Here is a 26908-nt window from a genome sequence, read left to right as displayed (position 1 = left end):
AGGACAAAATAAAAACCCTCCAACCCAAAAAGGCCTGTGGTGTCGATGGTATCCTCAATGAAATGATCAAATATACAGACAACAAATTCCAATTGGCTATACTAAAACTCTTTAACATCATACTTAGCTCTGGCATCTTCCCCAATATTTGGAACCAAGGACTGATCACCCCAATCCACAAAAGTGGAGACAAATTTGACCCCAATAACTACCGTGGAATATGTGTCAACAGTAACCTTGGGAAAATCCTCTGCATTATTATTAACAGCAGACTCGTACATTTCCTCAATGAAAACAATGTACTGAGCAAATGTCAAATTGGCTTTTTACCAAATTACCGTACAACAGACCATGTATTCACCCTGCACACCTTAATTGACAACCAAACAAACCAAAACAAAGGCAAAGTCTTCTCATGCTTTGTTGATTTCAAAAAGCCTTCGACTCAATTTGGCATGAGGGTCTGCTATACAAACTGATGGAAAGTGGTGTTGGGGGTAAAACATATGACATTATAAAATCCATGTACACAAACAACAAGTGTGCGGTTAAAATTGGCAAAAACACACACAATTCTTCACACAGGGTCGTGGGGTTAGACAGGGATGCAGCTTAAGCCCCACCCTCTTCAACATATATATCAACGAACTGGCGCGGGCACTAGAAAAGTCTGCAGCACCCGGCCTCCCCTGCTAGAATCCGAAGTCAAATGTCTGCTGTTTGCTGATGATCTGGTGCTTCTGTCACCAACCAAGGAGGGCCTACAGCAGCACCTAGATCTTATGCACAGATTCTGTCAGACCTGGGCCCTGACAGTAAATCTCAGTAAGACCAAAATAATGGTGTTCCAAAAAGGTCCAGTCACCAGGACCACAAATACAAATTCCATCTAGACACTGTTGCCCTAGAGCACACAAAAAACTATACATACCTTGGCCTAAACATCAGCGCCACAGGTAACTTCCACAAAGGTGTGAACGATCTGAGAGACAAGGCAAGAAGGGCATTCTATGCCATCAAAAGAAACATAAATTTCAACATACCAATTAGGATTTGGCTAAAAATACTTGAATCAGTCATAGAGCCCATTGCCCTTTATGGTTGTGAGGTCTGGGGTCCGCTCACCAACCAAGACTTCACAAAATGGGACAAACACCAAATTGAGACTCTGCACGCAGAATTCTGCAAAAATATCCTCCGTGTACAACGTAAAACACCAAATAATGCATGCAGAGCAGAATTAGGCCGATACCCACTAATTATCAAAATCCAGAAAAGAGCCATTAAATTCTACAACCACCTAAAAGGAAGCAATTCACAAACCTTCCATAACAAAGCCATCACAAACAGAGAGATGAACCTGGAGAAGAGTCCCTAAGCAAGCTGGTCCTGGGGCTCTGTTCACAAACACAAACACACCCTACAGAGCCCCAGGACAACAGCACAATTAGACCCAACCAAATCATGAGAAAACAAAAAGATAATTACTTAACACATTGGAAAGACTTAACAAAAAAACAGAGCAAACTAGAATGCTATTTGGCCCTACACAGAGAGTACACAGCGGCAGAATACCTGACCACTGTGACTGACCCAAAATTAAGGAAAGCTTTGACTATGTACAGACTCAGTGAGCATAGCCTTGCTATTGAGAAAGGCCGCCGTAGGCAGACATGGCTCTCAAGAGAAGACAGGCTATGTGCTCACTGCCCACAAAATGAGGTGGAAACTGAGCTGCACTTCCTAACCTCCTGCCCAATGTATGACCATATTAGAGAGACATATTTCCCCAGATCACACAGATCCACAAAGAATTCGAAAACATATCCAATTTTGAAAAACTCCCATATCTACTGGGTGAAATTCCACAGTGTGCCATCACAGCAGCAAGATTTGTGACCTGTTGCCACGAGAAAAGGGCAACCAGTGAAGAACAAACACCATTGTAAATACAACCCATATTTATTTATTTTATCTTGTGTCTTTATTTTTGTATTTTATCTTGTGTCCTTTAATTATTTGTACATTGTGTATATATATATATATAATATGACATTTGTAATGTCTTTACCGTTTTGAAACTGTTGTATGTGTAATGTTTACTGTTAATTTTTGTTGTTTTTCACTTTATATATTCACTTTGTATGTTGTCTACCTCATTTGCTTTGGCAATGTTAACACATGTTTCCCATGCCAATAAAGCCCCTTGAATTGAATTGAATTGAATTGAGAGAGAGAGAGAGAGAGAGAGAGAGAGAGAGAGAGAGAGAGAGAGAGAGAGAGAGAGAGAGACAGTGGGGGGGGAAGAGACAGAGAGACAGAGAGAGAGATCGAGACAGAGAAAGAGAGAGAGACAGAGAAAGAGAGAGAGAGAGAGACAGAGAGAGAGACCGAGAGAGAGAGACAGAGAGAGACAGAGAGAGAGAGAGACAGAGAGATAGGAGATCAAGAGTCGTTGATGTGTTCTGAGAAGATGAGACGTTGAGGATTATAATAAATACCGCCTTGACTACACATCCATGAGTCCAAATGTGCACTTCACATTTCCACATTTTAAAACCCATGGCATTTACAGTATAAACGATTATGATCACAATGTCTGATGTACAGTTACAAGAGGACATGGCGTCACATCATATGTTTGTCGTATTGTAAAGAATATTAGTCATGGAACAGCACTTGTATGCACTCATGACTCCATTATTTTCCAAAATTGCTATATTTTTGTCTGAAGTGCCTTTTGAAAACCTATCAAGATCGTATTTTACCCAAACAGATAGTTTACTAAGCAGTCCATTCGCCTGTTAGCCATACTAAATCCTCCAACGTATAGGCCCCGAGTCAGCCCATGTACATGACAGAAAACAACCCTACTAGCCTGGAACAAGAAAAAAGATGCTGCACAGAACAGACACCCCTCCCCCACTGATGGATCAGAGAGAGGAGAGAGAGAGAGAGAGAGAGAGAGAGAGAGAGAGAGAGAGAGAGAGAGACAGACAGACAGACAGACAGACAGACAGACAGACAGACAGACAGACAGACAGACAGACAGACAGACAGACAGACAGACAGACAGACAGACAGAGAGACAGAGAGACAGAGAGAGAGATCGAGACAGAGAAAGAGAGACAGAGAGAGAGATCGAGACAGAGAAAGAGAGAGAGAGGAGAGAGAGAGGAGAGAGAGAGAGGAGAGAGAGAGACACAGAGAGAGAGACAGACAGACAGACAGACAGACAGACAGACAGACAGACAGACAGAGAGACAGAGAGACAGAGAGAGAGATCGAGACAGAGAAAGAGAGACAGAGAGAGAGATCGAGACAGAGAAAGAGAGAGAGAGAGAGAGAGAGAGAGAGACACAGAGAGAGAGACAGACAGACAGACAGACAGACAGACAGACAGACAGACAGACAGAGAGAGAGAGAGAGAGAGAGAGAGAGAGAGAGAGAGAGAGAGAGAGAGAGATGGCGAGACAGTAAGAGGGGGATAATGAGAAGGGTGTGAGAGAGAAAGAGAGAGAAAGACGCAGGGATAAACAAATCGATTTACATGTTTTACACCTCTCTCCCTTTCAATTCAATTCAAAAAGGGCTTTATTGGCATGGGAAATGTGTTTACATTGCCAATGCAAATGGAATAGATAACAAACAAAAAGTGGAATAAACAATCAAATTGACAGTAAACATTACTGTAACGAGTGCACTGAGAGTCAGGAAGCAAGTTCAGGGAATGAGTGTTTTAATAAATAAACAAAACACGAAACACAAACAATGCACCGACATGAAAACAGATTCAATAACACCTGAGGAACCAAGGGGAGGGACAGATCTAGGGAGGGTAATCAAGGTGGTGATGGTCAAGGAGGTGATGGAGTCCATGGGCGCGAGACGATGGTGACAGGTGTGCGGGACAATCAGCAGCCTGATGACCTAGAGGCTGGAGAGGGAGTATACGTGACAGTACCCACTCCCCAACGCGCGGCTCCAGCCACATGCCGCCGTCAAAGGGGACGAACCTGGGGATCAGGAGCAGACCGATTACCCCTGCTGATGTGAGAGAACCTATTTGCCAGCTGAGGCACTGGAACCTGTAGAGTCAGCTGGAGCTCGGTAACCTGACAGATCGTTTGAGGCAGGGGAGCCTGGAGATCCAGCTAAGGCATGAAAACCTGACGAGCTGGTGGAAGCAGGGGAGCCTGGCGATCCGGCGGAGACATGAAATCCCGAAGAGCCGGCTGAGGCAGGGGAGCCTGGCGATCTGGCTGAGGCATGAGAGCCTGCAGAGCCGGCTGAGGCAGGGAAGCCTGGCGATTCGGCTGAGGCAGGGAAGCCTGGCGATCTGGTTGAGGCAGGGAAGCCTGGCGATCTGGTTGAGGCAGGGAAGCCTAGCGACCTGATTGAGGCAGGGAAGCCTAGCGATCTGGTTGAGGCAGGGAAGCCTAGCGATCTGGTTGAGGCAGGGAAGCCTGGCGATCTGGTTGAGGCAGGGAAGCCTAGCGATCTGGTTGAGGCAGGGAAGCCTAGTGATCTGGTTGAGGCAGGGAAGCCTAGCGATCTGGTTGAGGCAGGGAAGCCTAGCGATCTGGTTGAGGCAGGGAAGCCTAGCGATCTGGTTGAGAGTGTGTAGAAGTTCCCGGACCCAGCGTTATTTCTCTGACACAAAAAATGTAATTAAATACTCCCGGATGCTCCCCTTAGGTGAGGCGTTTTTCTGTAACGAGTGCACTGAGATTCGGGACGCAAGATCAGGGAGTGAGTGTTTTAATAAATAAAAGAAACACAACACACTGACATGAAAACAGAGTCAATAACAATCCTGAGGAAATAACCAAGGGGAGTGACAGATATAGGGAAGATAATCAAGGAGGGGATGGAGTCCAGGTGAGTATCATGAGGCGCAGGTGACATTGGTGACTGGTGTGCAGGATAATCAGCAGCCTGATGACCTAGATGCCGGAGAGGAAGTATACATGACAATTACGCTAATATAGACGTTTTAAATGTTATATTATTGGCTATGTAAAGTGTTGTAGCAATGTTCAAATTGTTGAACTATGGAAGGTAAAATATTTAAACAGATAAATACAGGTTGTATATACAATGGTGTTTGTTCTTTACAGGTTGCCCTTTTCGTGTGGCAACATGTCACAAATCTTGCTGCTGTGGTGGCACACTGTGGTATTTCACCCAATAGAAATGGGAGTTTATCAAGATTGGATTTGTTTTTACATTCTTTGGTTGTCTAATCTGAAAGATTTGTTTTCATATTCTTTGTGGGTCTGTGCAATCTGAGGGAAATATGTGTGTCTAAATTGGTCATACATTTGGCAGGAGGTTAGGAAGTGCAACTCAGTTTCCACCTCATGTTGTGGTCAGTGGGCATATAGCCAGTCTTCTCTTGAGAGCCAGGTCTGCCTATAGCGACCTTTCTCAATAGCAAGGCCATGCTCAATGAGTCTGTATATACAGTGGCTTGCGAAAGTATTTACTAATTTTACTAATATAAAGTAATTTTTCATATTTTGTTGCCTACAACCTGAAATTCAAATGGATTTTGGGGAGGGTTGCATCATTTCATTTACACAACATGCCTACCACTTTGAAGATGCAAAATATTTTTTCTTGTGAAACAAACAAGAAATAAGACAAAAAAATAGAAAATGTGAGCTTGCATAACTATTCACCCCCCGAAATTCAATACTTTGTAGAGCAGCAATTTCAAGTCCTTTGAGGTATGACTCTATAAAACTAGCCACTGGGATTTTTACCCAGATATTTAGTTGTTCCACCTTCATCAAGGATCCGGGATAATTGTGATCAGCAACGCTGAATAGCATAGCGCAACATTCAAATAATATTACTAGAAAATATTCATATTCATTAAATCACAAGTGCAATGTTTTGAAACACAATTTAGCCTTTTGTTAATCACTCTGTCGTCTCAGATTTTGAAATTATTTTATTTTATTTTAATTTTTCCTTTATTTAAGGCAAGTCAGTTAAGAACAAATTCTTATTTTCAATGACGGCCTAGGACCAGTGGGTTAACTGCCTGTTCAGTGGCAGAACGACAGATTTGTACCTTGTCAGCTCGGGGGTTTGAACTTGCAACCTTCCAGTTACTAGACCAACGCTCTAACCACTAGGCTACCCTGCCGCATTATGCTTTACATCGAAAGTAATCCAAGCGTTTGTTTAAGTTTGTCGATAGCCTAACATAGCATTATGTACACTTAGCATCAGGAAGCTTGGTCACGAAAATCAGAAAAGCAATCAAATGAACCGTTTACCTTTGATGATATTCAGATGTTTTCACTCACGAGACTCCCAGTTACAGTTACACAGCAAATGTTCCTTTTGTTCCATAAAGATTATTTTTATACCCAAAATACCAACGTTTGTTTGTCGCGTTGTGTTCAGAAATCCACAGGAAAGAGTGGTCACGACACTGCAGATGGAAATTCCAAATAGTCTCCATAATGTCCACAAAAACATGTCAAACGTTTTTTATAATCATTCCTCAGGTAGTTTTTAAATATATATTCGATAACCGAGTGTGTAGCTTTTTCCATAACAGCGGGAGGAACAATGGCCGTTTTACTCAATTGCGCACCAACTCACTCTGAGAGCCCCCACCTGTCCACTTACGCAATGTGATCCTTCACGCTCATTTTTCAAAATAAAAGCCTGAAACTATGTCTAAAGACTGTTGACACCTTAGGGAAGACACAGAAAAGGGAATCTGGTTGATATCCCTTTAAATGAAGGACAGGCACGCATAGGAACACAGAAGTTTCAAAATAAGAGCCACTTCCTGATTGGATTATCCTCAGGCTTTCGCCTGCAATATCAGTTCTGTTAAACTCACAGACAATATGTTTACAGTTTTGGAAACTTTAGAGTGTTTTCTATCCCAATCTGTCAATTATATGCATATTCTAGCATCTTGTCCTGACAAAATAGCCTGTTTACTTTGGGAACGTTATTTTTCCAAACATAAAATTAGTGCCCCCTAGCTTCAAGAGGTTAAACCACTCGAGTGTTGCTTTAGCAGTATTCTTAGGGTCATTGTCCTGCTGGAAGGTGAACCTCCGTCCCAGTCTCAAATCTCTGGAAGACTGAAACAGGTTTCCCTCAAGAATTTCCCTGTATTTAGTGCCATCCATCATTCCTTCAATTCTGACCAGTTTCCCAGTCCCTGCTGATGAAAAACAGCCCCACAGCATGATGCTGCCACCACCATGCTTCAATGTGCTTCACTGGGGATGGTATTCTCGGGGTGATGAGAGGTGTTGGGTTTGCATCAGACATACCGTTTTCCTTGATGACCAAATTTTTGTCAATTTTAGTCTCATCTGACCAGTGTACCTTCTCCCATATGTTTGGGAAGTCTCCCACATGCCTTTTGGAGAACACCAAACATGTTTGATTATTTTCTCTGGCCACTATTCCATAAAGCCCAGCTCTGTGGAGTGTACGGCTTAAAGTGGTCCTATGGACAGATACTCCAATCTCCGCTGTGGACCTTTTCTCCTTCAGGGTTATCTTTGGTCTCTTTGTTGCCTCTCTGATTAATCTCCACCTTGCCTGGTCTGTGAGATTTGGTGGGCGGCCCTCTCTTGGCAGGTTTGTTGTGATGCTATATTATTTCCATTTTTTTTATAATTGATTTAATGGTGCTCTGTGGGATGTTCAAAGTTTCGGGTATTATTTTATAACCCAACCCTGATCTGTACTTCTCCACAACTTTGTCCCTGACCTGTTTGTAGTGCTCCTTGGTATTCATGGTGCCACTTGCTTGGTGGTGTTTCAGACTCTGGGGCCTTTCAGAACAGGTGTGTATATACTGAGATCATGTGACATGTGACACTTAGATTGCATACAGGTGGACTTTATTTAACTAATGATGTGACTTCTGAAGGTAATTGGTTGCACCAGATCTTTAGGGGCTTCATACAAAGGGGTGAATATATAAGCACACACCACTTTTCTATTTTTAATTTTTTAGAATTCTTTGAACAAAGTTTATTTTTTCCTTTCACTTCACCAATTTGGACAATTTTGTGTTTGTCCATTATATGAAATCCAAATAAAAATCAATTTCAATTACAGGTTGTAATGTAACAAAATAGGTGGGTGTAGTCAAAGCTTTCCTTAATTTTGGGTCAGTCACAGTGGTCAGGTATTCTGCTACTGTGTACTCTCTGTTTATGGCCAAATAATATTTCAGTGTTCTCTGTTTTTTTGTTTATTATTTCCAGTGTTTCAAGTAATTAAAGTTCTGTTTTCTCTCGATTTGGTTGGGTCTAATTGTGTTGCTGTCCTGGGGCTCAGTGGGGTCTGTTTGTGTTTGTGAACAGAGTCCTCGTACCAGCTGGCTGAGGGGACTTTGTTATGGAACGTTTGAGAATCCCTTCTTTTTAGGTGGTTGAAGAATTTAATTGCTATTTTTGATAATTAGTGCGAATAGTCCTCATTCTGCTTTGCATGTGTTGCTGTCCTGGGGCTTTGTGGGGTGTGTTTGTGTTTGTGAACAGAGCCCCAGGACCAGCTTGCTTAGGGGACTCTTCTCCAGGTTCATCAGTCTGTAGGTGATGGCTTTGTTATGGAAGGTTTGGGAATCGCTTCGTTTTAGGTGTTTGTATAATTGAACTGCTCTTTTCTGGATTTTGATAATTAGTGGGTATCGACCTAATTCTGCTCTGCATGCATTATTTGGTGTTTTATGTTGTACACTAAGGATTTCTTTCTGAAATCTGCATTCAGAGTCTCAATTTGATGTCTGTCCCATTTTGTGAATTCTTGGTTGGTGAGTGGACCCCAGACCTCACAATCCCCGAGCTGACAAGGTAAAAATCTGTCGTTCTGCCCCTGAACAAGGCAGTTAACCCACTGTTCCTAGGCCGTCATTGTAAATAAGAATTTGTTCTTTACTGACTTGACTAGTTAAATAAAGGTTAAATAAATATAATAAGAAAATAAAACAAACATAGAGGGCAATGGGTTCTATAACTGAGTCAAGTATTTTTTGCCACATCCTAATTGGGATGTCAAATTTTATCTTCCTTTTTATGGAGTAGAAGGCCCTTCTTGCCTTCCCTCTTAGATCGTTCACAGCTTTGTGGAAGTTACCTGCGGTGCTGATGTTTAGGCCAAGGTAAGTGTAGTTTTTTTTTGTGTGCTCTAGGGCAACAGTGTCTACATGTAGGTGGAATTTGTATTTATGGTCCTGGCAACTCTACCTTTTTTGTAACACCATTATTTATGTCTTACCGAGATTAACTGTCAGGGCCCAAGTCTGACAGAATTTGTGCAGAAGATCTATGTGCTGCTGTAGGCCCTCCTTGATTGGGGACAGAAGCACTAGATCATCAGAAAACAGTACACATTTGACTTCAGATTCTAGTAGGTTGAAGCCAGGTGCTGCAGACTGTTCTAGTGCTCTCTCCAATTAATTGATATATATCTGCTGAAGAGGGTGGGGCTCAAGCTGCATCCCTGTCTTATCCCTTCAGCCCTGAGGAAAGATAACAGTGGGTTTTTTGCCAATTTTAACACTTTTTGTTTGTGTACATGGATTATATAATGTTGTATGTTTTTCCCACAACACCACTTTCCATCAATTTATATTGCAGATCCTCATGCCAAATTGATGCCAAATTGAGTCAAAAGCATTTTTTGGAAAAAAAGCATGAGAACTTTCCTTTTGTTTTGGTTTGTTTGTCAATTAGGGTGTGCAGGGTGAATACGTGGTCTGTCGTGCAGTAATTTGGTTAAAAAAAGACACTGAGAAACAGACGCCTCACAAGTCCTCAACTGGCAACTTCATTAAATAGTACCAGCAAAACACCAGTTTCAACATCAGTCTCAACATCAACAGTGAAGAGGCTACTCCAGTATGCTGGCCTTCCAGGCAGAGTTCCTCTGTCCAGTGTCTGTGTTCTTTTGCCCATCTTAATCTTTTATTTTTATTGGCCAGTCTGAGATATGGCTTTTTCTTTGCAACTCTGTCTAGAAGGCCAGCATCACTGTTGAAGTTGAGACTGGTGTTTTGCGGGTTCTATTTAATGAAATTGCCAATTGAGGACTTGTGAGGTGTCTGTTTCTCAAACTAGACACTCTGTCCTTGTCCGCTTGCTCCTCTATCTATTCTGGGTTAGAGACAGTTTGCGCTGTTCTGTGAAGGGAGTAGTACACAGCGCTGTACGAGATCTTCAGTTTCTTGGAAATTTCTCACATGGAATAGCCTTCATTTCTCAGAACAAGAATGGACTGACGAGTTTCAGGTCTTTGTTTCTGTACATTTTGAGCCTGTTATAGAACCCACAAATGCTGCTGCTCCAGGTACTAAACTAATCTAAAGAAGGCCGGTTTTATTGCTTCTTTAGTCAGAACAGAACAGTTTTCATCTGTCCTAACATAATAGCAAAATTATGTAATGATCAATTTTCGTTTTAAAATGATGAACTTGGATTAGCTAACACAACTTGCCATTGGAACATAGGAGTGATGGTGGCTGATAATGGGCCTCTATGTACATATTTCATAAACAATCAGCCGTTTCCAGCTACAATATTCATTAACAATATCTACACTGTATTTCTGATCAATTTGATGTTATTTTAATGGACAAAACATTTGCTTATCTTTCAAAAACAAGAACATTTCTAAGTGACCCCAAACTTTTGAACAGTAGTGTAGATAATAACAGAGAGTAGCAACAGCGTAGAAGGGGGGGAATTCAAATAGTCTGGGTAGCCATTTGATTAGATGTTCAATAGTCTTATGGCCTGGGGATAAAATCTGTTTGGACCTAGACGTGGCACTCCGGTACCGCTTGCCATGCAGTAGCAGACAAAACAGTCTATGACTATGGTGGCTGGATTCTTTGACAATTTTTAGGGCCTTCCTCTGACACCATCTGGTATACAGGTCCTGGATGGCAGGAAGCTTGCCCTGGTGATGTACTGGGTATACCCGCACCATTTGATGATCTGTTACAAAACAGCAATAAAGTAAATATTCACCTATTGCCATTGATTAGACATTAATTGAAGCGTCTAGCTGACTAATTTAGCTTTTTTGTATCCTGAAAAGTCGGGACCACTAAAATGGGTCTGAAAATGTCCCGGGATAAATGGGATGGTCACTCTAACACACATAGTCAACTTACTTATCTAGGCTACAATGTAGATGATCGTGACAAAGGAGATAATTGTGGACTACAGGAAAAGGAGGGCCAAGCATTCCCCCATTCTCATCGACGGGGCTGTAGTGGAGCAGGTTGAGAGCTTAAAGTTCCTTGCTGTCCACATCACCAACGAACTGCCATGGTCCAAACACACCAAGACAGTCGTGCACTCCACGGCAACGCCTATTCTCAAAAGGTTCTACAGCTGTACCTTCGAGAGCATCCTGACTGGTTGCATCACCACCTGGTATGGCAACAGCTCGGCCTCCGACTGCAAGGCAATACAGAGGGCAGTGCGTATGGCCAGTAGATCACAACCATAACTCCCCCTCCTCAAAGTTGGACTTCTGCTACGTTTAGGGAGCTAACGTCTCAGTCAGGGGAGCTGAGCCCCTCCTGGCTCCCATGTCATTTGAATTTGTCCCCACTTTTGTGGATTGGGGTTATCATTCCTTTGTTCCAAGTATTGGGCAAGAGGCCAGCGCTGAGGAGGATATTATTTGATTATTTTGTTTTTTTAAAATTATAATTTAACTTAGGATACCATCAACACCACAGGCTGTTTTGGGTTAAAGAGTTTGTATTTTGTCCTGTAGTTCATTAAAATGTAAATAGAGAATCCAGTGGATACCGGTTGCTCTTTAGTAGCTGAATCTAAGATTTTTTATTGATCATGTACATATTTTTGCTGTTTGTTATTTGTTACATGTCCAACAAGATTGGAGAAGTGGTTTATCCCATACATCTCGTTTATCCCATACATCTCGTTTATCCCATACATCTCGTTTATCCCATACATCTCGTTTATCCCATACATCTCCGTTTTGAATAGATAACTCTTTCAAATCAAATGTATTTATATAGCCCCTCTTATCCAGTCTAAAACCCCAAACAAACAGCAAGCAATGCAGGTGTAGAAGCACAGTGGCTAGGAAAAACATCCATAGAAAGGCCAGAACCTAGGAAGAAACCTAGAGAGGAACCAGGCTACGAGGGGTGGCCAGTCCTCTTCTGGCTGTGCCGGGTGGAGATTATAACAGAACATGGCCAAGATGTTCAAAAGTTCATAAATTACCAGCATGGTCAAATAATAATAATCACAGTAGTTGTCGAGGGTGCAACAGGTCAGCACCTCAGGAGTAAATGTCAGTTGGCTTTTCATAGCCGATCATTGAGGGTATCTCTACTGCTCCTGCTGTCTCTATAGAGTTGAAAACAGCAGGTCTGGGACAGGTAGCACGTCCGGTGAACAGGTCAGGGTTCCATAGCCGAAGTCAGAACAGTTGAAACCGGAGCAGCAGCACGGCCAGGTGGACTGGGGACAGCAAGGAGTCATCACGCCAGGTAGTCCTGAGGCATGGTCCTAGGGCTCAGGTCCTCCAAGAGAGAGAGAAAGGAAAGAAAGAGAGAATTAGAGAGAGCATACTTAAATTCACACAGGACAACAGATAAGACAGGAGAAATACTGCAGATATAACAGACCCTAGCCCCCGACACAAAAACTACTGCAGCATAAATACTGGAGGCTGAGACAGGAGGGGTCGGGAGACACTGTGGCCCCATCGGACGATACCCCCGGACAGGGCCAAACAGGCAGGATATAACCCCACCCACTTTGCCAAAGCACAACCCCCACACCACTAGAGGGAAAGCTCCAACCACCAATTTACCATCGTGAGACAAGACCGAGTATAGCCTTTGTGCTGTTGTTTGTTAAATGTGTTCCAATTTTCCCAGAAATGGTTAGATTCTTTGGATTCTTCAATTACATTGAGCTGATTTCTGTCGTGCTGTTCCTTCTTTTTCCGTAGTGTATTTGTGTATTGTGTTAGTGATTTACCATAGTGAAGGCGTAGGCTCAGGTTTTCTCTGTCTTTTTGTTTTTGGTTGGATAGGTTCCTCAATTCCTTTATTAGGTTTTTGCATTCTTCATCAAACCATTTAGCATTGTTGTTCATTTTCTTAGGCTGTCTGGTTGAAATGTTTAGATTTGATAGGGAAGCTGAGAGGTCAAATATACTCTTTAGGCTTTCTAATGCCAAGTTTACATCTTTGCTATTGCAGTGAAACATTTTGTCCAGGAAGATGTCTAAAAGGGGTTGAATTTATTGTTGCCTAATAGTTTTCTGGCAGGTTTCTGCACTACTTCCCTTCCGTCTACAGCCAAGAGATGAGCTATAGGTGTACCTACCATAGGAGTCTGGGTTGAGGTCAGTGATAAAGTAGTCTACAGTACTACTGCCAAGAGATGAGCTATAGGTGTACCTACCATAGGACTCTGGGTTGAGGTCAGTGATAAAGTAGTCTACAGTAGTCTACAGTCTACAGTCCTCGAAGCCTTCCATTGACTATGTACAGACCCAGCGTGTGACAGAGCTATAGGTATACCTACCATTGACTATGTACAGACCCAGCGTGTGACAGAGCTATAGGTGTACCTACCATTGACTATGTACAGACCCAGCGTGTGACAGAGCTATAGGTATACCTACCATTGACTATGTACAGACCCAGCGTGTGACAGAGCTATAGGTGTACCTTCCATTGACTATGTACAGACCCAGCGTGTGACAGAGCTATAGGTGTACCTTCCATTGACTATGTACAGACCCAGCGTGTGACAGAGCTATAGGTGTACCTTCCATTGACTATGTACAGACCCAGCGTGTGACAGAGATGCAGCAGTTGTGACCAGTTGTTGTTTGTTGTTTTGTTGTAGTTGTGCCTAGGGGGGAATATGGGGTGGCAGTGTAGCTTAGTGGTTAGAGTGTAGAGGTGGCAGGGTAGCTTAGTGGTTAGAGTGTAGGGGCGGCAGTGTAGCTTAGTGGTTAGAGTGTAGAGGCGGCAGGGTAGCTTAGTGGTTAGAGTGTAGAGGCGGCAGGGTAGCCTAGTGGTTAGAGTGTAGAGGCGGCAGGGTAGCCTAGTGGTTAGAGTGTAGAGGCGGCAGGGTAGCTTAGTGGTTAGAGTGTAGAGGCGGCAGGGTAGCCTAGTGGTTAGAGTGTAGAGGCGGCAGGGTAGCCTAGTGGTTAGAGTGTAGAGGCGGCAGGGTAGCTTAGTGGTTAGAGTGTAGAGGCGGCAGGGTAGCCTAGTGGTTAGAGTGTAGAGGCGGCAGTGTAGCTTAGTGGTTAGAGCGTTGGACTAGTAACCGAAAAGGTTGCAAGTTCAAATCCCTTAGCTGACAAGGTACAAATCTGTCGTTCTGCCCCTGAACAGGTAGTTAACCAGAAGGGGACTAGGGTTCCAATTTTGGAACACCCCCCCCCACGTTCAGCTGGAAGGTGGCGCATGGAACGCAAAAATATTCCTAAAAATATTTAACCTCCACACATTAACAAGTCCAATGGCTGAAATGAAAGATAAACACATTGTTTATCTACCCAGCAAGTCAGATTGCTAAAATGTTTTACGGCGAAAACATAGCACATATTTATGTCAAACCACCACCGAAGACACGGCTAATTTGCATAGCCAAGTTGAAAAAAATATGCAATCAACAAACGCAGGATTAAAAGAAAAATAATGCACTAACCTTTTGAAATCTTCATCAGATGACAGTAATATAACATGTTACACAGTACATTTATGTTTTTTTCAATAATATGCTATATATATCCATAAATCTCTGTTTACAATGATGCATCGTTCAAAAAATGCTACTCAAATGTCCTGAGAAATGACAATAGCTCCGGCAGATAACGTCAGCTAACAAGGAATACACATCATAAACTTTGACTAAATATGCATGTTCTACATATATATAGTTAGATACACTTCTTCTGAATGCAATCGCTGTGTTACATTTATTTTTAACGTTACAGGTTTCGTTCACTAGGCTATACTATGAGTCGGTGCTCAAAAAGTAGCATTATGGCTCCTCTATCTTGGAGTCCACATAAACCCAAATTTACCACATAAATATTCCCTTACCTTTGCTGTTCTTCCATCAGAAGACCTGGAAGGAATTATACTTTACCAAAAACAGCGTTTAGTTTTGCAGTCTGTGTCTTTCGGTTCTCAAACACGACACATTTCGGTTGAAATGTAGCCAAAAGTCAAGTGGATGCGCACCAAAACGTCGAACTTACATATTATATGGCGATTAAACTTGTCAAACTAACTTCATAATCAAGCTTTAACATGTTATAAAGGTGTACAGCAATCGTGAGGACGAACAGAAACGCATGCATTGTATAATCGATCTTGGAAAAAAGACAGGACCTGAGCAGAGCGCGCATAAAAGTGACCTGTTTTTTCGCGTGACCGAAAGGTTTCGGCCTGCCAAAACTCGTGAGCACACGATTCTCACAATGAGAAGCCCCATTGAAAGCTGAGATCGCGCTGAAGACAGAGAGACTGTTCCCAGACCTGTAACTGCTTGGGAAGGGTGGGAGCGATGACGTAAAAGTTGGGCCAACTTTTATGATGACAAGAGAGAGTTTGGGAGAATGACTGCCCTGAGAGTTCTACTTTACATACAGACATAATTTAAACGGTTTTAGAAGCTTTAGAGTGTTTTCTATTCAATAATATTTTTTATTTGCATATATTAGCAACTTTTGACAAAAAAAAATTATGTTTACTATGGGCACGCAATTACTCCAGCGGGGGCAGTAGACAGCCCTATCCCCATTTATCCCACTGTTCCTAGGCCGTCATTGAAAGTAAGAATTTGTTCTTAACTGACTCGCCTAGTTAAATAAAGGTATAAAATATGGGGGAGGGAATGCTGTCACCTCCAGGTAGGTGTTTGTGTGCTGAAGGTGTCAGGTTCCTGTCTAGTTCTGGCATTGAAGTCGCCACAGACTAGTACATGTCCCTGGGTCTGGATGTTATTATTGAGCTCCCCCTCCAGGACGGAGAAGCTGTTTCGGGATTCTTGTTGGGGGATATAGGTAGCACACAGGAGGATATGTTTCTCTGTTGTACAGGGATTCTTGTTGGGGGATATAGGTAGCACACAGGAGGATATGTTTCTCTGTTGTACAGGGAGTCTTGTTGGGGGATATAGGTAGCACACAGGAGAACCAAATGGAAAATGTTCCTGTTTTGATTAATTTAATGGAGTAAGTTAGGTCTGATCTATACCTCATTAGAATATCCCCTGAATCCCTTCCCTGTTTCACACCTGGTAGTTTGGTGGATGGGACTACCAGCTCTCTAGGGGAGGGGGGCTGGTGGTTCTGTGGGCTGGCTGTAGGTCCTCATGGTATGGATCCTCTTGATGCAGGTATTGCAGTTTTGGGAGAGTGTCTTCCTGGTCTGGGCAGGATGTTCTGTTGCTCCGGTGTGATGTGCTGGGGCTACGGTTGAGGGTGGTATCCTTCAGGGTCCTGACAAAGGTGGGGACTGCTACCTTGTAGAGGTGGACCTGGTCGTAAAGGCTGTTCAAGTCCAGGGTGGAGTGGTGGGCCAAGTAAACAATTGGTTTTGAGGCACAGTCACAGGAAATACTTGCTTTTACCCACTGTATGGTAGCAGGGTGAAAGTATTTTATTGGTAGCAGGCTGGAGATGACCACTTTGGGGAAAGTGAAAGAAGGTTTTTCAATCACTCCTTTGAGTGCTGTGGCCACCCTTTCTTGCTGGGCACTCAGGTCATTTGTGCCCGTGTGAATTATGATGTGGATACTCTCGCTCACTCTCTCTCTGTCTCGCTCTCGCCCCCCCTCTCTTTCTCTCTCCTTCTCTCTCTTTCTTTGTCTCTCGCTCACTCTCTCTCTGTCTCGCTCTCGCCCCCCCCCTCTCTTTCTCTCTCCTTCTCTCTCTTTCTTTGTCTCTCGCTCACTCTCTCTCTGTCTCGCTCTCGCCCCCCCTCTCTCTTTCTCTCTCCTTCTCTCTCTTTCTTTGTCTCTCGCTCACTCTCTCTCTGTCTCGCTCTCGCCCCCCCTCTCTCTTTCGCTCTCCTTCTCTCTCTTTCTTTGTCTCTCGCTCTCTCTCTCTTTGTCTTTCAACCCCCCTCTCTTTCTCTCTCTCTCATTCTCTCTATGTCTCCATTTCGTCTTCTTATTCTTGTCATATCCTTCTCTTTCTCTCTCGTTCTTTCTCTTCCACCAGTCTCTTCATAAGCTCATTTTCTCCCTTTATTTTATGTCACTATATCTGTCTGTCTGATATTGACAAAGTTCTCCATGTCGCTCTCTCCTTCTCCCAATCTTCATCTCACCCCCCCTCCTGGTGGTGCCAGATTGTTTACTGCAGATCAACACAGATGACCATTCTCACACACACTGCAAGACTCTACAAACACACACACAGATGCCTTGGAGGGTGCCAAGCACACACACACACACACACACACACACACACACACACACACACACACACACACACACACACACACACACACACACACACACACACACACACACACACACACACACACACACACACACACACACACACACACACTCTCCTCCAGACTAAAATGCACAACCCAGTTAACACCACCACCTGTGCTCTGCCTAAGCAGTAAACACCACAACCCTGACACAGCCTAAGATACCCCATTTAACCCTCACAGACTAAGACACCCCATTTAACCCTCACAGACTAAGACACCCCATTTAACCTGTACAGCTTAAGACACCCCATTTAGCCTGTACAGCCTAAGACACCCCATTTAGCCTGTACAGCTTAAGACACCCCATTTAACCTGTACAGCCTAAGACACCCCATTTAGCCTGTACAGCCTAAGACACCCCATTTAGCCTGTACAGCCTAAGACACCCCATTTAGCCTGTACAGCCTAAGACACCCCATTTAGCCTGTACAGCCTAAGACACCCCATTTAGCCTGTACAGCCTAAAACACCCCAATTAGCCTGTACAGCCTAAGACACCCCATTTAGCCTGTACAGCCTAAGACACCCCATTTAGCCTGTACAGCCTAAGACACCCCAATTAGCCTGTACAGCCTAAGACACCCCATTTAGCCTGTAAATCCTAAATGGCACCCCATTTCCTGTATAGTACATTACTTTTGATCAGGGTCCCTAGTCTAACCTTACCACCTGTAGGCAGCCAAACCACTTTACCATTTCACACTGACAAGGTCGTAGGTCCAAATCTGATGACATGAACACAGTCGAACTGGCCAACTCAGCTCAATCAGCCCATAACACGACCATTCTGCAGAGCTGTTAGTCTGTAATGACTAGCTGGAGTTGTATCGAAAACACGTCGTTAACACAACTAATTCAAACAAAACTCAAAATCAGAACTTGATTCCGTCTCCATCTCCTCATTAAAATGAACTAGGTTCTTGTGTGCTGTCCTCACTTCATTAATGTGTGTGTGTGTGTGTGTGTGTGTGTGTGTGTGTGTGTGTGTGTGTGTGTGTGTGTGTGTGTGTGTGTGTGTGTGTGTGTGTGTGTGTGTGTGTGTAGAAGCCTAAACAAACATATAGGCTAGCTGTTCTGTACTAATGGCTGCCAAAACGAGAGGCTCCATCTGTCCCGTTCCGTCGTCACTCTACCTTCCTCCTGCCTGCCCTCCACATCAAATCTTTATTGTTGTTTACCTTTGTGTTGTTGTTTACAGAATGTTGGAAAGGTTTTTACAGAAAACAGCAGTGTCCTGCGTTACATACCAAGCCTTATCTAGACCATTACCAGCTCTTCAGTTAGATACCACTTCAAAGCAATTGAATTACAGTTGAAGTCAAAAGTTAACAGAAGTTTAAATACACTTAGGTTGGAGTCATTAAAACTCGTTTTTCAACCCCTCCACAAGTTTCTTGTAAAACAAACTATAGTTTTGGCAAGTTGGTTAGGACATCTACTTTGTGCATGACACAAATCATTTTTCCAAGAATTGTTTACAGACAGATTATGTCACTTATAATTCACTGTATCACAATTCCAGTGGGTCAGAAGTTTACATACACTAAGTTGACTGTGCCTTTAAACAGCTTGGAAAATTCCAGAAAATGATCTCATGGCTTTAGAAGCTTCTGTTAGGCTAATTGACATTATTTTTGTCAATTGGAGGTGTACCTGTGGATGTATTTCAAGGCCTACCTTCAGTTCCTCTTTGCTTGACATCATGGGAAAATCAGAAGAAATCAGCCAAGACCTCCACAAATCTGGTTCATCCTTGGGAGCAATTTCCAAGTGCCTGAAGGTACCACGTTCATCTGTACAAACAATAGTACGCAAGTATAAACACCATGGGACCACGCAGCCGTCATACCGCTCAGGTAGGAGACGCGTTCTGTCTCCTAGAGATGAACGTACTTTGGTGCAAAAAGTGGAAATCATTCCCAGAACAACAGCAAAGGACCTTGTGAAGATACTGGAGGAAACAGGTACAAAAGTATCTATATCCACAGTAAAACGAGTCCTATATTGACATAACCTGAAAGGCCGCTCAGCAAGGAAGAAGCTACTGCTCCAAAACCACCATAAAATAGCCAAACTACGGTTTGCAACTGCACATGGGGACAAAGATCTTACTTTTTGGAAAAATGTTTTCTGGTCTGATGAAACAAAAAAAAGTACTTTTTGGCCATAATGACCATCGTTATGTTTGGAAGAAAAAGGGGGAGCTTTCAAGCCGATGAACATCATCCCAACCGTGATGCACAGGGGTGGCAGCATCATGTTGTGGGGGTGCTTTGCTGCAGGAGGGACTTGTGCACTTCACAAAATAGAGAAAGAAAATTATATGGATATATAAAAACAACATCTCAAGACATCAAACAGGAAGTTCAAGCTTGGTCGCAAATGGGTCTTCCAAATGGACAATGACCCCAAGCATACTTCCAAAGTTGTGAGAAAATGGCTTAAGGACAACAAAGTCAAGGTATTGGAGTGGCCATCACAAACTCTGACCTCAATTCTATAGAACATTTTTGGGCTGAACCGAAAAAGCGTGTACGAGCAAGGAGGCCTACAAACCTGACTCAGTTACACCAGCTCTGTCAGGTGGAATGGGACAAAATTCACCCAACTTATTGTGGGAAGCTTGTGGAAGGCTACCCAAAATGTTTGACCCAAGTTACACAATTTAAATGCAATGCTACCTAACACTAATTGAGTGTATGTAAACGTATGACCCACTGGGAATGTGATGAAAGAAATTAAATCAGAAATAAATCATTCTCTCTACTATTATTCTGATATTACACATTCTTAAAATAAAGTGATGATCCTAACTGACCTAAGACAGGGAAGTTTTACTATTTTTAAATGACAGGAATTGTGAAAAACTGAGTTTAAATGTATTTGGCTAAGCTATATGTAAACTTCTGACTTCAACTGTATATACCATTTGAAAGCAATTCAATGAAATACCATTTGAAAGCAATTCAATGAAATACCATTTGAAAGCAATTCAATGAAATACCATTTGAAAGCAATTCAATGAAATACCATTTGAAAGCAATTCAATGAAATACCATTTGAAAGCAATTCAATGAAATACCATTTGAAAGCCATTGACATTTGCGAGCACCGACCCATAATGTAATGGTCACCGTTTTGCACCGACCCATAATGTAATGGTCACCGTTTTGCACCGACCCATAATGTAATGGTCACCGTTTTGCACCGACCCATAATGTAATGGTCACCGTTTTGCACCGACCCATAATGTAATGGTCACCGTTTTGCACCGACCCATAATGTAATGGTCACCGTTTTGCACCGACCCATAATGTAATGGTCACCGTTTTGCACCGACCCATAATGTAATGGTCACCGTTTTGCACCGACCCATAATGTAATGGTCACCGTTTTGCACCGACCCATAATGTAATGGTCACCGTTTTGCACCGACCCATAATGTAATGGTCACCGTTTTGCGCCGACCCAAATCTGCTATTTGTTTTGATTCTTTTGCCATTTATTTTTAATATATTTTCAGCAAATGTATCCGCTATCATTTCTTATAACCCGACAACAACTTTTGAACATGAGATTGGCAGTTACTTACCTCAATATTAGCTTTGACTTTGACTCATTAGCCCTGGGATCTTTCTGTCATTCTGAACCAATTTTTGGGGTATGGAAGAGGAAACGCTGGCTTTACACAGGCAGGAAAAGGGGAGTCCTGGTGAGATTAAGGCGAAGGGAAAACCGGCCCTGATGGGCTGTGGCGGTCATGACATATAATAATAATAATCATATATGCCATTTAGCAGACGTTTTATCAAAAATACAGTCATGTCACGTGCATACCATTCTACGATATTTTGTAGGGTGGTCCCGGGAATCGAACCCACTACCCTGGCGTCTACACCTTCACAATAAATCCATGCTAAACTGAGTCTACAGAAGGACCATTTCGTCAGCAGGTGATTATCCTACACCTTCAAATAACCATGTAATATAGTCTACACCTCAACCATTAATAATGATGCCAACTTTTGGAACATCTACAATTTAAAAAGTCTAATATATCCATGCAATATAGTCTACACCATCACAATAAATCCATGTAATATAGTCTACACCATCACAATAAATCCATGTAATATAGCCTACACCTTCACAATAAATCCATGTAATATAGCCTACACCTTCACAATAAATCCATGTAATATAGCCTACACCTTGACAATAAATCCATGTAATATAGCCTACACCTTGACAATAAATCCATGTAATATAGCCTACACCTTCACAATAAATCCATGTAATATAACCTGCACCATCACAATAAATCCATGTAATATAGTCTACACCTTCACAATAAATCCATGTAATATAGCCTGCACCATCACAATAAATCCATGTAATATAGTCTACACCTTCACAATAAATCCATGTAATATAGCCTACACCTTCACAATAAATCCATGTAATATAGCCTACACCTTCACAATAAATCCATGTAATATAGCCTACACCTTCACAATAAATCCATGTAATATAGCCTACACCTTCACAATAAATCCATGTAATATAGCCTACACCATCACAATAAATCCATGTAATATAGTTTACACCATCACAATAAATCCATGTAATATAGCCTGCACCATCACAATAAATCCATGTAATATAGCCTACACCATCACAATAAATCCATGTAATATAGCCTGCACCATCACAATAAATCCATGTAATATAGCCTACACCATCACAATAAATCCATGTAATATAGCCTACACCTTCACAATAAATCCATGTAATATAGCCTACACCATCACAATAAATCCATGTAATATAGCCTACACCTTCACAATAAATCCATGTAATATAGCCTACACCATCACAATAAATCCATTATTTATTTAAGACAGGTCTAAAGGAACGTGATATAAAGAAAATGTGGTCTATTTCAGAAGAACAGAACAGCATACTCTGAGTTGTCCTTCTGTTTGGCCCTGATCTGTCGAGGCCATATGGCTGTAGGCTACACTAATTCATTTAGCAGACAAGGTTTTCTTAGAATTCAGTAGCATTATTTTATATTATACATTTTTTATACATTATACATAAAATCTGAATAACAAAACAACATACACATATATATATGTATAAAACAATATAATTCAGAACAATAAACCAAAATAAACATATTTAATCAAATCAATCACATTGAACCGCATAGAGGTGCTCAATCTATAATTTAAACTGCCTGATTGACACCAGCGCATCTAATTGCAGTGAATTCTGCAGATTGTTCCACAAATTATGGACAAACAAAAACAAAAGCTGATTTCCCCACGTCCCTGGAGACTGAAGGGGTCTCCAGTGTTATCCATTTCCTGAGAAGGGGTTTGGTAACTTAGGATTCTTAACTTAATTCATTAAGTTAAATATAGAGGGAGTTTCTGTAAGATTACTTTGAAAATAAATAATAGAGAATGCAGCTCTCTTCTTACAGATTACTTTGAAAATAAATAATAGAGAATGCAGCTCTCTTCTTACAGATTACTTTGAAAATAAATAATAGAGAATGCAGCTCTCTTCTTACATATTACTTTGAAAATAAATAATAGAGAATGCAGCTTTCCCCACAGATTACTTTGAAAATAAATAATAGAGAATGCAGCTCTCTTCTTACAGATTACTTTGAAAATAAATAATAGGGGTTTGGTAGATTACTTTGAAAATAAATAATAGAGAATGCAGCTCTCTTCTTACAGATTACTTTGAAAATAAATAATAGAGAATGCAGCTCTCTTCTTACAGATTACTTTGAAAATAAATAATAGAGAATGCAGCTCTCTTCTTACAGATTACTTTGAAAATAAATAATAGAGAATGCAGCTCTCTTCTTACATATTACTTTGAAAATAAATAATAGAGAATGCAGCTCTCTTCTTACAGATTACTTTGAAAATAAATAATAGAGAATGCAGCTCTCTTCTTACAGATTACTTTGAAAATAAATAATAGAGAATGCAGCTCTCAGATTCTTTGAAAATAAATAATAGAGAATGCAGCTCTCTTCTTATTACTTTGAAAATAAATAATAGAGAATGCAGCTCTCTTCTTACATATTACTTTGAAAATAAATAATAGAGAATGCAGCTCTCTTCTTACAGATTACTTTGAAAATAAATAATAGAGAATGCAGCTCTCTTCTTACAGATTACTTTGAAAATAAATAATAGAGAATGCAGCTCTCTTCTTACATATTACTTTGAAAATAAATAATAGAGAATGCAGCTCTCTTCTTACAGATTACTTTGACATTTCAGAACAACAGGAGACTCAAAGGTTGGATTATACCTATTAGGACAAGAAAACAAAGTGTACGGGTATTTTGGACTTCCACCGATCTAACCATTGAGCTTCCCATAATAATGGTTGATGGCAGTTGTCCATTTCGAGCCAGATCCCTCAGCCCAACCCTATCCCCACCAGGGGCTCCTCTATTTCACCCACCACAAATGACAGGAATAGCAGAGCCCACCTTGGACCCCGGCGATGCCATCACAACGGCAGGAACCTCCCACGCTCCATGAGAAGATGGCGCAGGGAGCAGCGAAGATATTCCATGTCGGCAGCCCATTCATGAATCCCGTCACCCCAGAGGGCTCAGAAAGTGGTGGATGCTGCCCTCGACTCTCGTGATGAACAGTGATGTATCTCCCTGTCTGGCCAGCCAGTTCCAGGAGAGGATCATCCCGCGATTCAGAAACAAAGGACTCCATTCTCCCCGGTGATCAATCACCTGATACTGATACCTGCTAGACTAGTAGCTAGCTTCGGAAAACAACTTGAGACTTTTTGGTCTGGCAGGATCCCGGGACAGATGGTAGTAGTCACAGCAACTGAGTCTATCCGCATTGGTCTGGCAGGATCCCGGGACAGATGGTAGTAGTCACAGCAACTGAGTCTATCCGCATTGGTCTGGCAGGATCCCGGGACAGATGGTAGTAGTCACAGCAAATGAGTCTATCCGCATTGGTCTGGCAGGATCCCGGGACAGATGGTAGTAGTCACAGCAAATGAGTCTATCCGCATTGGTCTGGCAGGATCCCGGGACAGATGGTAGTAGTCACAGCAAATGAGTCTATCCGAGGTCTATGGTAGTAGTCACAGCAAATGAGCATTGGTCTGGCAGGATCCCGGGACAGATGGTAGTAGTCACAGCAAATGAGTCTATCCGCATTGCGGGATACAAAATCTAAAAGTATATACATTAAACTTTGCAAGTAAGCACTGTATAACTTTCAATACATGGAGATCTCTCGTTCAGCATTCAACAAACACTCTGATGAACATAGCTGGGTAATGGAACATAGCTGAATAAAGTAGAAAGGATATTTTCTCCAAATGATTTCAGGTAGTGCGCACATGCAGCTATTCTGTGTTGAGTGGTTAGCAAATAAATAGGTACTCCTATATGTTTAACTTTCTTTTTTACCTTTGTTTAACTAGGCAAGTCAGTTAAGAACAACTTCTTATTTTCAATGACGGCCTAGGAACAGTGGGTTAACTGCCTGTTCAGGGGCAGAACGACAGATTTGTACCTTGTCAGCTCGGGGGTTTGAACTTGCAAACTTCTGGTTACTAGTCCAACGCTCTAACCACTAGGCTACCCTGCCGCCACTTAGGGTAACTTTAGTTGTTCAACAAACATTGGGCAATATGTTTAGATTTTTAATACATTCTAAGGCTGCATGAGTCTAATGATTATTTGAAAAAAGTTGTATTAAAGGCATGAGCTCTGCTTAGATTTTTGCACAGGCTGTTCACACTTCATCATTCTCTCACAATTTGACAAGCAAATTGTGAATTTCCCAAGGGCATCCCCTTTGTATGGCCATAATGCCCCTAAAGAAATCCATGCCTTTTATGGCCAGTGGCCGTTGTGTCCTTGGACTGAATATAGTAATTATAATTCCCTTCTCCCGGCTGCGTGCTGAATCACCTCTCATTCACATGGCTCTCCCTCAAGTGGTCAGGTCTTTCTCACAGGCTACAAGTGAAGACAGATACATCGGGGACTGTGCAGATTTACTTTTCATCAGCCAACAAGATGAGTAGGCCTAACGAACAGCAAAAAGCACTAGCCTATGTTAAGGTACTGTCCCCATAGTACAACATTTGACCTATTCTATTCTGTGTGAGAAAAGATTATTCCGAACATAGTCTGGGACAGTTGTGGGATGCGATAGACGTTAGATAGCAAATTAATACAACCACCAGCATTAAAAAAAACATACAAACTTTGTCGCGTTATTCTTATTTCTTATTTACATTTCTTGTGTGTTTTTGTTCTACGTTATGTTATGTTTAGTACTACATTTATATTGATTACTGGATTGTTGGGTTTAGAGCTTGCAAGACAGGTATTTCACTGTACGTATGCACAACAAAGAGAAGTGGAAGGAGAGAAGCAGAGGGAGAGAAAGAGTGAAATGGAGGGAGAGAGAGAAAAGAGAGAGAGCTTTGTGCTGGAGTTATCTAGCTCTTCTGGAGAGAAGTGAGTAACGGAGAAATGGGAGGAGAAGAAGAGAGCCCCTGAATGATTTAGACTTTTCATTAGTTGGTAAGTGAAATGGAATGCCTGATTAGGGCACAATCATTAGGTCTGAGTCCATGATGAATTAGAGAGAGAGACAGAGGAGGGAGGATGGGAGGGAGGGAGGGATAGAGGGAGATAGAGAAATTGAGAGAGAACAATGAGAAATAGAGCGAGAGAGAAAGAAAGAGAGACCAAGCTAAATTGGACAGCGAGGATAAAAGAGAGAGATTCTAATTAGTCAGAAGAGAAGAAAAGAGAATCTTTGTTATCTTATTATTTCTAAGAAGAAAGTCAATGGATTAAGAAAGGAAGTTCACTCAGAGAATGATACCCTCTTTCACTTTCTCTCTAAAAGAGGCTGACACAGAGTTTTCTAACTCCAAATATAACTGTGATAACTCTGTGACATGTACAGGCTTTCATTTCTTTTTGTCAAGCAAAACGCATCAGCAAAGGTACAGTAGTATGCTGGAAACAGACAATCCTGCACACTCAACAAACGCGGTTTGTACAATATATTGAAATATGTTACCTTTCCCTGTACTTGGGCGGGAAGCTGTGAATCGAGCTGTAGCCTATTGCCCGTTTCTGTTTCTCAATATTTTATTAAAGAATGTGAAACAATGTTTTGTCTATTTGCTGCTTTTCATTAAATCATGTATCTGTTCTTTAGGCTATGGCATAAAATAAGCATCTTCACAATGAGCAAAATTATATATATGGGCTATATACACTGCTCCAAAAAATGAAGGGAACACTAAAATAACACATCCTAGATCTGAATGAATGAA

The 26908-nt window shown here is 41.8% G+C and overlaps 1 long non-coding RNA gene across 2 annotated transcripts; it reads right to left on the bottom strand.

Annotated features, from left to right (window-relative positions):
* Window positions 1-21624: 21624 nt before the first annotated feature.
* Window positions 21625-22403, bottom strand: LOC127930677 (uncharacterized). 2 transcript variants are annotated; one of them, XR_008138686.1, is made up of 3 exons: window positions 22237-22403; window positions 21940-22071; window positions 21625-21741 (listed from the first exon to the last, which is right to left on the bottom strand). It is a non-coding gene; the product is annotated as an uncharacterized LOC127930677 (long non-coding RNA). The 2 variants fall into 2 exon arrangements; XR_008138687.1 differs by having other exon boundaries at window positions 21973-22071.
* Window positions 22404-26908: the final 4505 nt, after the last annotated feature.

This window comes from Oncorhynchus keta, chromosome 6 (genome assembly GCF_023373465.1).
Source record: "Oncorhynchus keta strain PuntledgeMale-10-30-2019 chromosome 6, Oket_V2, whole genome shotgun sequence".
NCBI lineage: Eukaryota > Metazoa > Chordata > Actinopteri > Salmoniformes > Salmonidae > Oncorhynchus > Oncorhynchus keta.
This window is presented reverse-complemented; position numbering and strand designations above follow the sequence as displayed.